General features: G+C 49.4%; 1 protein-coding gene across 11 annotated transcripts in view; it reads left to right on the top strand.

Annotated features, from left to right (window-relative positions):
- Window positions 1-3,980: 3,980 nt before the first annotated feature.
- The window catches only part of PKNOX2 (PBX/knotted 1 homeobox 2), a 269,249-nt gene continuing 260,863 nt past the window's right edge, over window positions 3,981-12,366 (top strand). For 4 of the 11 annotated variants that reach the window (XM_077112537.1, XM_077112544.1, XM_077112530.1 and 1 more), the window contains exon 1: window positions 3,981-4,071. The gene's annotated coding sequence lies outside the window, so the exon portion shown is untranslated. Of the gene's footprint in view, window positions 4,072-5,180; window positions 5,446-12,366 lie in introns of those variants that run through there. The other 7 variants (XM_077112535.1, XM_077112539.1, XM_077112532.1 and 4 more) reach the window with 5 other exon arrangements.

Raw genomic sequence — 12,366 nt, 5'->3', positions numbered from 1 at the left:
CCAAAGCTTGTGGAATCCAAGGAAGCTTTGAGAAGAGGCAATGTTTCAGTGAAGTCTTGAAAGCAGATAGAATTCTGGAAGGTCAGGAAAGGGGAAACAAAGCATCAAGGTCGAAAGAATGGGTACAGCAAATGCAGGATAGTTTAAGAGTGCCTGCGGGTTCTAAGTTTTGTGAATTTTTCTGGGGCTGCTGGAACGTGCGTTCCCAAACCTTTAATTTGCGGAGGCCTTTGTCCAGTCCTACTTTCCCCAGCGACAGCCCCGGGAAGCTGAATCTGAAAGAAGTTCCCCAGAGGATTCTAATGCAGGAAGTCATGGGACCAGCCCTTGGAACCACTGGATGGCTGGGTTGGAGGAGGAGGAGGTAGAGATACAGTTGATTAGCCTGAAAGGTGGTCCAGGACCAGGGAAGGGGTGAACTTGAGTGCCACACTAAGGAATGTGGCATTCAAAGTCCCCCTATTTATTATATGGCCCCAATTAACCTTTCAGGCTAAATCTTCTAGGCAAGGGAAGCCATTCAGGGTTTTTGAGAGAGATCCAAGATGTGATCCAACCTTTGTCTTTGGAAGAACTTTTTGGTGGTAGGCAGGATTAGAGAGATTGAAGACAGGGAGAAGAAATCATCAAAAATTCCAGGTGACTGGTGATAAAACCATGAGCCTGGGCAGAGGCTGGAGAAATAAGTCCCATTTAGCTCAGTCCAATGAGAATTTAGTTAATCTGTTTTCTGGACCAGGCACTGTATCCGGTTTTAGAGAGCCCAAGATGAAATAAGATATTGTCTCTATCCTCAAGGAGCTCACAATCTATCAAGTTTCATTAAAAGTAATTAAGTTGAGAGTAAAGGGAATTGGTACTTGGGCAAGTCTTAACTTTTTACTCTTAGGGTGACACAGGCAGGATTCATTTAGATTGTCGATTATACCTAAATAAATAAAAACTATAGGTGGAATGGATACAGAAGGTAATAGAGAGTTTAAAGAAATGGATTTTGTTTGTTATAGTGATTGTAGAGTATAAGCCCTGAATGGATAAAGAAAGGAATAGAGAGTTGGAGAAGATAAATTTTGTTTGCTATAGCCATTTTTGATTATAAGTTCTGAATTATTGTAGAGAGTTATAAAGAAGGAGTTTATGAAAGTAAATTCTGTCTGTCATAATCAATGATAACCAAAATTTCATTGGTCTGTTTATGATATATTTCAAATAAAGGAACGCTTTTGTGTCAAGCTGAGGGACCCCTGGTTCACGGAGTCCATTTTAAAAATTCTTTTTCTGAGACCTGACAAGTTGGTGTAGAGCTCAGAGCGGACAACTGGGCTGGTTTGAGACATTTCTACTAAAGACAGATAACATGCAGGTGATGTGAGAAAAGGGGACAGAATCAAATCTTAGGAGCTCCAAAATTTAAGAACAATGACTAGAGTGTGCCATTATAACCTGTTTGGTTACAATGTTGAAGTATTGATGACTTCTATGGCAAGTACATGCCTCTTTATCCTCTACTTCATCCTCAGAGGGGTGATGGGGAAGAGATTGAGGAAATTAGACTAATTTCTACTCGCTCCCTTCTCTATTTACTGACAGCCATTTATATATGGAATTTGACATACTAACTTATGTCATTTATTGGATTTCTTGTATGTCGTTATTTAAATGTTTTATATATTGGTGCTTTGTCTTCATCACTAGAATGAAAGCTCACTGAGGACAGGAGCTGTCACTTGAGCTTCTTTGCTTCTGCCCTTTATCCCTAGCACTAAAGCAAATAGCTGAGCTTCCAATGGGCTCTGAATAAGTATTTGCTTTGAATGATATATAGAAAGGATGGTGGCATTTTAGATAATCACTTTTCAAGTTTTGCAAATTACAAAAATTGCCATAGCAAGATGTATTATTTAAAAGTACAACGTACATTTTAGTGCACCAATAGGGTGCCTGTGGAAATCATAGTAGTTTAGAAGACTCCAGCAAAGGCTCATGGCAATGGGTTTCCCATAGGAAGAAAGAATTTGGCACTGCTCTGGATTTCAGAAAATGAGGGGTGTGACAAGTGTGAGCCAGTGATGCATGGCTCTTGCCTGCAGTACTATTTACAGCTCAGTGACACCTCTCTGATGGGGTTAAGTATTTACATTCAGCATGAATCTCCCCTCCGATTCTGCAGGCCATAGTAACTCACTAAAGCCTTGGAAAAGAGAGAAAGCCCTCCCCCCAGGGGTCCTGGGCAGGGGTAAATGAATCTCCCCTCCCCCCTCCTACATCTGAAGAGGGCTTCCCTCTGAGAGTTTGTTGCAGCCTGACCTCCAGCCTCTGGGTTGGAGAATCGGCCGGCTTCTGTACTACATAAAAAGGGCAAGTGCATTCATTATTATTATATTATTATACAATGTATAATATATAATAGCGATTACGCTGTCAGCAGACAGAGTCTCTGACCACAGATCAGAGGCTAGGGTGACATAAATCCACCTAGAGAAGTCTTTGGAGGTTCTACGTGAAGGTGAGAGGATTCAGCTGAAGATTTTCTTCCACAGGCATCTTTGGAGGGTGAGTTTGAGGTACGGGAAGAATTTGACCAAATAGTAGTTAGTGCATCTGGGGTGTGATACAAAGGAGATTTCGGTTGCCTCCTGGGAGCTCTGGAATGCTAATAGTTCCCATCCTTGCCCAGCAGGACTGAAACAGATGAGGAGTGACCTGGCGCCCCTAAGGGAGGCTTCAACTTCTTGGGTCAGATTCTTTACTGAAAACCTGGTCCGCCTGGGTTCCACATTCTTCTGCTTTCCTTGCTAAAATCAGTTTCTTTGTCTGGGTTTTATGCAGGCCCCCTGCCTGATCCGGGGTCAGGGGATCAATTGCTGTTGGACTGTGGCTGAAAGGGCTTCTCCACGGGGAGAGGGGAGCAGGCAGCAGACTTGTCCATCTACACCGAGGGGCATGTGCCAAGTTGTGGAAGCAAGTCAGCCTGCACCAGTAGGTGGCCGCATGCTGACACCTGGCACATGCTAGGACTGCAATCCTTGCTGTATGACTACTACGCGTGCTTACACTGGTCTGCAGAAGGCAATTAGGTAAGGAGCCAGGTTCCTCCCAGAAGTAGATGGAGCCTCCCCCACCCCCAGGCCCAGACTCAAGCCCAGGTTGAAGCATCCCAGCTGGTCACTCCTTTTATATATTACAGCATTCCCAATCTCCAGAACTCTGGAAACTCATCGAGTTTACCAAGGACTTTTTAGGAAGATAATAGCTCATAGCTTGGAACAGGCTTGCCTGCCATTTGCAAAAGAGGGGATTTACTGACAAAGTCTCTACCCCCTTTTATCTCTCCCTCTGCCCCAACCCCATTATGCTCTTTCCCCCACCCCACCCCCCTCTGTGAACTAATCGCCCTAGGAAGCCCACAGCAGAAAAAGCTCTCGAGGATAGGAATAACTAACCAGAGTGTCATCTGAGCACCTTTTCTGGGGCCAGGGTAATGAGAATTATTCAAATGCAATCATAAAAATGAGGCCAGCCAGGCAGGAATTGGGGGGAGGAGTGGTGGTGGGGGAAAGGATTCCTTGCCAGGTTTAAGTTCCATAATTTCTGGGGAGTTCTCTTGGGGTCCTCAGAAAATTTCACCTTGTCTCTGTCCCCTCAGCACAGGAATGTCTTGAAACTCTGCCTCAGCTGTTTGCTGAGAAGGGCTCGGCACCCGGGTGTGGGGCAATGCTCCAAGAGGTACTTGGGGGTCGGCTGCATTCCTGCACCCTCACTTTTGGAGCCTAGTCTCCAGCGCGATTCTGCCGCCCGGTCTGCAGGAGCAGGCCCGCGCCTGGAGTCTTAGAAAAGCCTCCAGTAGAGGGAGACACTCCAGCGGCTCCTCAGACTTGGAAGCGGCCAGGGCCGGGACTGGGTGGGGGTGGGGGTGGGTGGAGAGGAGAAGGGGAGTGGGGAGAGGGGAGGTGTGTGAGGGGGGGGGGTGCTCCGGGGGGCGGGTCCCTGTGCCGCTGACGTCCCGAGCAGTGCTGGGAAGTATAGGCTGTGTTGTCACGCCGGTGTCAGTCTGATGAAGATTGGCATCAGGTAAGCTGTCATTCATTTCCATGTCAGAGACGCTTTTGCAGGCGGCGCGGCGGCGGCGGCTGCTGCTGCGGGCGGCTGCCTCAGAGCGCGTGTGTTTTATTCCGGTCCCCAAGCCAGAGTATTATTCATTGCGACAGGGCAAGGAGGAGAGAGGCAGAGAGGGAGGCAGCAGGGAGGAGAGAGAGGGAGGCAGCAGGGAGGAGGGAGGCAGGGAGCAGAGAGAGACAGCGGGAGTGAGCAGAGAGGAGCAGGGTAAAGCGCCCGGAGAGCCGAGAAAGCAGCGGAGCCGCGGCGAGGCCGGGCAGGAGGCGGCGAGGGCCGTGCTGTCCCCGAGTCCCGGCCGGGTCTGGCTTACCTCGGCGCCGCCGCTGCCTAGCCCGTTCCGGCCCGGGCGGAGCGCGCTTTGTCCGCGGGGGCGAGGAGCCGGCTTGAGGACACGGACTGCCGCGGGCCCAGGAAGCAGTAGCCTGGCCGGCAGGGAGCCGAGAGTCGGGAGCGCCCGGGACCCCGAGAATAGGGACCAGCGTGGCTGGCAGAGCGCGCAGCTGGGTGCGGGCGACTCCCGGCTGGGCTCTCCGCGGGCCGGCTCTTAGGCTGGCTTTCTCCCGGCTTCGGGTTTACTTCGGGCGTGTGCCGGCTCCGCGCACCAGCCTGGAGCTGCCTTCGGGCGGCTGGAAACGCGAACAGCCCTAGGCTGGGGCCGGGTGATTGGAGGCAAGGAACCGCGGCCGTACTCTGCTGGGCCTGGGGAGCCGGGGCGAGGGAGGTTTTGCAGGCCGATCAGTGGGGGCCCCGGTCCACGGGCTGTGTGGGTCAGGGTAGCCGGGATCTGAGGGGTCATACTCAGGGTCTCTAGCCCCGGGAGGAGCGGGAATTTGTTCGAATCACCTACTTTCTGCGGTCCGTGGAGGGTTTTGGTGAGGTGGCGGGAGGCGTAGGGGCCTGGGGCCCAAGCTTGGGAGTCGGGAGCCCTCCTGGCTCGAGAACTAGGGGATGAGTTCGTAAAGAGAGGCGCATAAGGCGCCTCAAGAACAGCAAGTTGAGGAGGGGGTGGGTGGGATGGGGCAGAGTCCCGGAGCTGGCGCGCAAAGTTTGCGTTTCTCTCTGCTTTGGCTTGCGGAGCTCTCCCGGCTCCCCGCCCAGAGGACGAAATGAGCGAACCGGGCGGTCCTTTCCCCGGGATCTTAGCCGGAGAGCCCCGGGTTCCCGCGCGGCGAAGAGAGCCCGGCTAGGATTGGGGGTAGGGGGCGGGAGTTGTGGAGTAGCCCTGAATTAGGGCTGGGCTTTAGGGCCAGGCTAGAGTTTGGGTTACAGGAATGGAGGCTGTTTCAGAAGCAGGATCGAATCTAAGCCCCTCACAACACACAGCTGGAGGTAGGAGCTGGGTGCCCGGGGTTGGTTGGCGATTTTAGGATTCTGCCACGGATTACGGCTCTTCACGCGGGGTTGAGTCCGTCGATATTTGGGGAGGGTCGTGCGCGCGGGTCCGGACCGCGGGTGGAGATACGTTTAGGGAGGCGATGGAAGTAGTTGATCCCAGCCATGGCCGGTGAGCCCTGGATTTCTGCTGTTTCTCCCCAAACCTCCATCTGGAGGAGAGGACCTGGGGCACGCGCGACCCGGGTTCTAAGAGAGATCCCGGGAAGTGGGCAAATCGAAGGGACGTTGTTGACGAAGCGACTGAGCAGCCTCGAAGGGCTCGGAGTGGATCCGAGCATCCAACCTAGGCGGCTTCGCGACTCCGGAAGCCCCTTGGGGACTGTGGGCGCAGCGCAGGTGGCGCGTTTGCGGTTGGCCCGCAGGGGCCGTCGCCTGCGATCGGGTGGCGCTAGTCTCCGGGTGCCGTATCCGTACTGAGCCGTTGGGCTTTAGGAGTCGAGACCGCAGCTGAGGGCAGGGGCGATTTCAAACCCGGGAGCCCGGACCCGAGCCGCAGTTTGCATCCCTCCCGGGTCAGTCCCAGGAGCCACGGGCCAGGCCACTCGTGCTGTGTTCCATCGGGGAAGCTGGGCAGCCGAGGTCCCCGACACTCACTTCACTTGTCCTGGGACTCCTTCAGCTTATTGTTGACTTTTCGGATGTCAGATGTTCTCCAGCTGGGGCAAGTCAAAAGCCTCCTAATTGGGGCAGATTTAGGAGACTTCCTTTCCCCAAATCTGAGAAAATGATGGTGTTCAAACACACACGATATCTTACCCCAAGCCCCAGCCCCTTGCCCTCCTGCTTTTCCCTCCATTCTGGTTTTCCTGAGGCCCCAGGACCTTGAGAGAAGGGGGATCTCTCGTTTCTAGACTCCTGATGTCCCACTCGAGCTGAACCCCAAGCTAAGGCCTAACCCGGCAGTTCGAGAAAGGTCCCCACCGGGAAAGAGGTTATCCCCCAGGACGAGTAGGGAAACTGAGTGGGTAGTGTGTGTGTGGGGGGAGGTATGACATTTCTTCCTAGCAATCTTGAGCTCACCTCCGATCCCCTGCGTCCCTCGCCCGGTAGCCAGACGGCCCCTCCCGGACGCAGAAGACACAGGACCCACGAGTGGCTGCGGCCGCCCCTCACCCCTGCGCGGCGGTGGAGCTCGAAGGCCGCTGTTTCGCGGGGTTGGAATTCGTGCTCTCGCTCTCCCACCGAGAGTCTGAGGGAGGAGGGAGCCGTGACCCCACGGAGACACCCCGGTCACCGCCTCCCCTTTGTGAGCGGGAAAGGCATGAATACCAAGACACAGAGAAGCTGCTTAGAATAAGGGCAGGGGGTAACTGGAGGGAGATGGGCCCGGCCATCCATCGGACACAGTAAAATGCCTTGTGCAAATTGCACTGAAGTGTACCCAACTTGAGACTGGCTGTTTTATGATCTTTTCTGAGAGTTTACTACTCTCTGCTTTTAAGTCTATAGATTGCTTTAAGTTAATGAAAGTGCTACTTTCAAAGGGGGGCTTTTATTGCCAGGCGGTGGCAAATCCAGTACCTCCCCTTTACTCTCCCCAAATGGGCCTGTTAAAAAAGAGGGAGCTTTCTGGAACCCCCAGGTGGACAGAGCTTGTGGGAGGAGGCCGTAACAATGAAGATTAATAAAAGTTAATGTCCAAGTGTTTCAGAAAAATGAGTTTACTTCTTTTCCAGTTTGATTTCATCTGTACGCTCCTATATGTTCCTCTGGGCTTTTTCACAGATTCTGCTGCTTTTAATGTTGCTTGGTGCCTTTCCCCAGCCCCCTTCCTCCAACATTGTTATGTGGGCCTGACCCTGCTCAATTAAATCCAAACTGGATTTCAACCTCAGCTGGCAAGTCAAACGGCAACTAAAATATTTACTCCGAATTGGGGGAGGGGCTTTGTCTTGCATTTAGTGAGATAAATATGTTAAAATGGCTGGAAGAAGGGCTGGGAACCCTTGGGAACAGGGCAGACCATTTTTTAGTTCTTTTCCTCTTTTCAATCTATTTGGCACAAAAGGCGAGACGACAAGGTTTTTGACTAGGGCCTAACACAGAAACTGCAATGGGGCTGGGCTGTGGCTTTGACCACATGTCATAACCATTTAAACTGTGGTTACTTGTTCAAAGCTTAAAGCTTCTCCAAGCTGGGTTTCATTAACTCTACACCAGTTGCCTGGAAGTTCAGTAGCAATAAATTGTATAAACACATTTGAAGTAAGTTAGTGATGAAATAAGGAGAATTACTGTCTTGCGAGTGGAGAATCCTGAATTCATGGAGTTCTAGCTTAACTGGAAACATACCTCTTCTGTCTTACTCTTGATGTTTATGGGTGCATCAGAGTGTGTGTTAAATTTCTTTCTGCCATGGCCATCTTCAACCTACGGCTGTAACTCATTAGAGACCAAGGCACGCCTAGAAAGCAAAAAGGTTCTGTTTTAAAGGGGTCTCTATTAGCCTGGTTTAGGAATCAAATCAAACCAATCAACCTGACTTCCTTACCCTGCATGAATGCAATATGCAACATAAACAGCAGCAGAGTAGGGGCAAATTAGATTTTTAAATGTTAGAGGTTTTAATAAGACCGTGTTGTTAGCAATCGAATTTGTTTTTATTAAAGAAACAACCAATAAAATTTATAGGCTTACAACATGTTGGAAGATTTTCTTGCTATTTATTTAGCCTGCCCCTTCTGAAATTCTATCTCCAATTTCAGGCTCTTCATTCCTGATTTTTAAAAAATCTGGAGCACATTTTCTAAATTCGTTCGGGGAGAGTGAGAAATGCTGTTATAAGTTTCTTGTTTCCTATGCTGTGTGGCACAAGGACTGTGATGCACGAAGATATATATAAATGTGTGATGCAATTGCTAGAGGTGACGGCATGCGAAGCCAAGTGTCTAGATCAAACAAAATGCAGATTGGAGTATGGGGAGGGTGAAAATGATGCCACAGAGGAATGAATTCATCAGGCATCTCCATTAGTCTTGGTTTTAGCCACACATCCTTTCTATAAAACACTTTACATGAGATCCGTGACTTATTGAAGACAGAATTGTATTGAGAAGTGGAATTTAGAGGGAGGAGGAGCTGTATTCTCTGGGTTCTGTCTGGGCTGTATGGCTAGTTTGTGTTGTATTGGGGATCTGCTAATTTAATTAAATCTAGCAGCTTGTGGCAAAGGGAGGAAGGAGAAAGGGACGTGGTTGAGAGATGAGCTAAGGCTGACAGATCACACACTGAACTAGTGTTTAGACTGAAAATTGGGGAACTGACAGTTTTATACCCTGTTACTACTGGCCATATGATACCAGTGGATCATTTAGTTCTTGAACTGTGGTTTCTTCATCTGTAATGTGGAATGCATCACATTCATTCTTCATTAAGTTGTGAGGAAGGGGCAGAAATCCCACACAGGGCTCACCAATAAAGGAAATGGGAGCTGGAAGGCTTCCTGGCAGCCAGAAAAGTCAGAATCTTTGGTGTGTTTTCTTTGCCTGCCGGGGCCCCAGAACCTTTCTCCACAACTCTCAGGCCTTCTTAGAGTTTGGCGAAGGGGCTCAACTCCCACATTTCTTTGCCTCCTAGAATTTGAAAACTATGCTGTGATTCTAAAAACTACCTGCACTCTATCAGGAGGGGCAATTAAAAGGCTGAGCCGGGGAACCAATGTTTTCCCAGTGGTGCTACTTGGAATAGCTTTCATGCATCAGATGAATGTAGAATCTGACTTGATGGAAACTCAGCCCCTCCTCTTTATGTCCTTGGGAAGAAGAGACCTGAACCCTGACTGGTGTGTGACATCTGGTCTGCTTGGCGGATGGGTGCTGGTCCCGAGTTAGCTGCAGCCAGCACCTCACTTAGCTGTCCCGTACTGGCAGATCAAAGCAGATTCTAGGCCAGAAAGCCCAAGGTGTTTCACCCAGCACTCAGCCAGCATGTAGGGCTCTTCTACATAGATTCCCTCTGTTCTAGTCCCTTGTTTTTAGAGGCTATCCTGATACTGGAGACATGGCTCAAAACCTTTTTATTTTGCAAAAATAATATAAGCCCCATATAGAGAACAACATACACCCGTGGCTCAGATACACAGATCCATCAATTTTTCTTTTAACCCTTTTGGACGAAATGTGTCTGCCCTAGATCCATCAACTTTAACAATTTACCACCTTTGCTGTATTATTCTATCATCCATCTATCTGTATCTATCATGTATCTCAACTATTTTCTAAAGATTTGAGAGCAAGTTGCATATATCATACTCCTTGAAAACATAACACTTCTAGGTACATTTTCTATAACCAAGGTTATTCACTCATGTAACCACCTTAAGTACAGTTTTCAAGTTCAGGAAATTTAACATTGATGTAAAGCTTACAGTCTAAATTCCAATTTTTCTCATGTTCCAATAATGTCCTTTTGAGCCTTTTCTCCTCCACTCTTAGCAGCATGTATTGCATTTAATTGCCATTCTCTCTTTAGTTTCTCTTTCTTTTTTGATAGATTGTAGAAATGTATATTTAACATAAATCTTCCCATCCCAGCCCCTCCCAACCCACCGTTCAGTGGGTCTTGGGATAATTGCCAGCAGTTACAGGCACTATCATAATCTCCATTTCGGTTGGGGGTAGGAGTAAAGGGAAAGGGGGTAGTGGGGGAGGGGGAGGAGGAAGATATGAGATGTCAGTTTTGCTGAGAGAGTGCTTGACAGTTGGAGAGCACGGTCCTTCTAGAACCTCCAGGAGTGAAGGGATCTAAGCCCTCAGCTCATCTCATGCTAGAAAGTGGCTCTTGGGAAGAGCTTGCTGCAGCCGTGCCATCTTCAGGGGCATCTGCTATTTGACTTGGAGGCCTCAGCACAGGCTTGGACTGCCTGGGTTTCTAATTATAAGAAGGACGTTTCTACTAAGACCTATCTCACTAAAAACACATCTCTGTACGTAATAAGAAACCTGAAACCGGGCAGGATATTTTAAAACTGAAGCAATGAAGATTAGATTAAGTCTCCACCAAACAGCTCCGTTCTTGTATTATTTTTGGCTGGAATGTGGAGAAAAGCAGCTGGCCCTGGGGCCCCAGCAGACTCTTGAGGGTTCAGATGGGGCCGGAGTGGGTGGTGTAACTGTTGGTTTCTCTGCTTAATAGGAACATGGCCAATTTCAGGACAGCTCAGTCAAGGCAGTGGAGTGCCCAGTGGGGGAGGAGTGAGGGGGAGGGGTCAATTCCAGATGAGCCCAGAGAGGCCCAGATCAGCAGGCCACAGAGTGATGAGACAGCTTAAATCAGTCTTATGAGGACCTAGGCTTTTGTGTTCAGCTTACCCTTGCACTCCCACCCCCTTTCTACTCCCAGTGAACCCAGCCACTCTCCATGTAGCCTTTGGAGGAAACTTAATATATTGGGTGAAGAGAGGGAGCAAGTAGTTTTTCAAGATTCCTGGAAATAGAGCCCAGTAACCTGGCACCATGAGCCCTTATCCTGACTTGCTAGCGAGATGTACATTCGTTTCTCTTTTGCTTCACTAACAAATATCTGTAGTGGTTGGCACAGTCTTAGGCATTGGGAATACAGCAGCAAAAACATACATATGACCAAGAGGTTTTCTTGATATGGTCAAGTGGAAAGAGAATAGGCTTTAGCATCAGATACAACTTCATTTAGCTCTGCTATTTACTAATTGTATGGATTTGAACAAGATGCTTACCGTCTTTGATCCCAGTTTCCCCATCTTACACTTTACAAGTTGAGGGATAAAAGTACATGGCTCATAGGATTGTTGCAAAGATTCAGTGGAGAGAGGCATTTGTAAAGCACCTACCACAGGGTCTGGCACAGCCCTTCACATGTTACTCTGGAGCCAATGATCCGTTGGGTGGATTATATGACTCCCTCTTTCCCCTTCCTTCTTGTTTCCCCAACACACAGTTTGGGCCCTTTCACAGGTCACCAGCACCAGCAAACTATGAACAAATGGCCAGTCTGCATGGAGGCAAGGCCCCTGCCCTCGAGGAATGTACAGTTTTGAGTGTAGAGAGAGACCCAATGCATGGGAAATTACATAAAGACACAGTAGAGATGATGTGAAAAAAGACAGCCAATTGTTATACAGAGGAGGCAGAAGTGGGATGGGATAGTCATCAGGCCAGAGTGGGGTTGATCAAGGCAGACTTCTGAGAGGAGGTGAGCTCTCAGCTGAGAGTTAGGGGAGTGGACGGCTTTGCCAGTGGGGCTGGAGGGGACGGTGGAATGTGCCAGTCTGCAGGTCTTGATGCTCTGGTGTCATCAGGGATTGCTGGGGACCAGCCTGAACTTGAATGAGGGAGCCAGCCCCTCAGACCCTTCTAGCTGGCCAGAATGGGCCATTGTCATGTCAGAAGGACCACCTGTGGGGATTGACCTCTTTTTCACAGTGCGGGCTTTTCTGTGTTGCCTTCTCAATGGGTAGAAGGTAGGCGAATGACCTAATGCATGAAGCAAGCCGATTAATTTCATTCCTGGCTACCACACAACTGTCTTACCTAACATCCCTGCGTTTCCCAAGCCAAGAGAGCAGAGATGACAGGCACCACCTCTGGCCCTTTTCCCTTCAGGGGTCCTGAGGCTGACTGGATGTCAGTGAGGTCACGTGGGGTGGAAAGAGCCAGGGTATGGACCAGAGTTGAGGACCACCGATTCTTGTCTAGGCTCTGCCAACTGGGTGTGACCTTCAACAGGGGACACCTTCTCAATACCAGTTTTCTCACTTAGCCAACAAACAGCTCGAATTTGCTTTCCGAGGTCCCTTCTGCAAAAAGTTCCATGATTCTGTGTCTCCTACCAATTGGATGGCTTTAATCATTGCAACAAACACCACCATGACAAAACCAA

This window comes from Tamandua tetradactyla, chromosome 8 (assembly GCF_023851605.1).
Source record: "Tamandua tetradactyla isolate mTamTet1 chromosome 8, mTamTet1.pri, whole genome shotgun sequence".
In the NCBI taxonomy this organism is placed as follows: domain Eukaryota; kingdom Metazoa; phylum Chordata; class Mammalia; order Pilosa; family Myrmecophagidae; genus Tamandua; species Tamandua tetradactyla.
This window is presented reverse-complemented; position numbering and strand designations above follow the sequence as displayed.